General features: G+C 45.0%; 1 pseudogene; it reads left to right on the top strand.

Moving 5' to 3' along the window:
* Window positions 1–532: 532 nt before the first annotated feature.
* On the top strand, window positions 533–1,312 carry LOC114637104 (annotated as a pseudogene).
* Window positions 1,313–1,597: the final 285 nt, after the last annotated feature.

The raw sequence follows: 1,597 nt of genomic DNA, 5'->3' as shown, positions 1-1,597 counted from the left end.
TATTTTGGCAATTATCATTACGTTCTGTAACTCTTTGCCATTAGGTCCTGTGTCATATTCACCTATATCCTCAGCATATGGAGAATATTATGGCCTGAGTGTGAGGGAACAGGGTTTTGTATTGATGTAATAGCCATATAAGAGAAAATGGACAAAATGGTGGAGTGCATAGAGACAAAAAAGTTATAATACACTTTGGGTATAGCTAATCAGAGGTGTAAAATTAAGATAAGTGTAGCCAAGAATGTTAGGAATTTATGTCCTTTAATTTCCTTGAGCTTACCTCTAGAGAATAAATTCTCAAGGTTTCCCTATTATTTCATGTAAAAGACAGATCTGAATCTCCATTCATGGTTTTGGCTGACAAAGTAAAGTATGGACTCTTAAGAAAATTCATATTCTCTCTCCCCCGCTCCCGCCCCTTCCTCCTCCCCACCACAAGAACTAGGTCTGTTGTTGCCCACCGCCCGAGATCTTCAAGCTACATGCCCGCGAGTTCCCATTTGGACTTTTGCAATCAGAGATTACAGCAATGGCTTCAAAATGGAGGGCTACTCCATCTTGGTATTGTCATCTAGTATATGCAAGATACTGGCAGCATTATCATCATGCAATGCTTTGGATGCGAAGCCACCAGAACGCCTACAGAAAGTTCAGGGATTCCTATTTCACTTCCCCATGATTCTTCCCTCATGGAGTTCTTCCCTGGAACTATCTTGCTTATGAGGCTTGACATCCTTGGAACTCTCAAGGCCAGCACATGGCACAGCAGGAGTCTCCCTACAGTGTTTCCCATCTCAAAATCCCTGGGCAGCCTCTGCATAGCAGCAATAGAACCCAGGCATCCACAAGAGAAAACGAAGCACTGTGTGAAGAGGAAGAGCTGGAGTCGGATTCAGATGATGAAGTGGAGTGCGACCTGAGCAATATGGAAATCACTGAAGAGCTCCGCCAGTACTTCGAACATACTGAGAAGCACAGAGAAGAGAGACAGCGACAGCAGCAGCTGGATGCAGAGCGCCTGAATGACTATGTGAATGCGGACCACGGCCTGTACTTCAACCACCACAGGTCAGTGGAGCCCCCATCTGAGAAGCCCTGGGAGAGGCGCCAAGCAGAGATGAAGGGCTTGTACGGGAACAGTGCTGCCAAGATCCTGGCCATGGAGACTGCAGTGCAGCTGAGCTTTTATAAGCACTGTGACAGAAAGCAGCCGAAGTACTGGCCTGTCATTCCCCTGAAGTTCTGAGTCCTGGGCACCAGGACCCTAGGCAATGCCTCACAGTTCCTAGCCTTTCCCTCTTTATCTCTCCTGTACATTTTTCAGAGAAAAAGGCCTGTATACTGATATGGTGGATACAGTCTGTCAGCCACTTATAATTCTGTCAACAGTACTGTTGCCACCACAAGGAATGTTCACTTGACATAAAGTGATAATTGTATGTATTGGACTGGCTCTCGATTTTCTCTGTAACAGTCCAGTTCATTGAAATTACTGCCTAGAGATACTGCCTATTGTTTTGCATTTTTAATTTCCTTCTTCACGCTGTCCTCAATGTCATAAAAGCCTTAAGCCACATGTCATTTGTTGCTACAT

Source organism: Grammomys surdaster, unplaced genomic scaffold (genome assembly GCF_004785775.1).
Source record: "Grammomys surdaster isolate TR1022 unplaced genomic scaffold, NIH_TR_1.0 125178, whole genome shotgun sequence".
NCBI lineage: Eukaryota > Metazoa > Chordata > Mammalia > Rodentia > Muridae > Grammomys > Grammomys surdaster.
The sequence above is the reverse complement of the archived record's forward strand: the minus strand, read 5'-3'. Positions and strand labels throughout refer to the sequence as shown.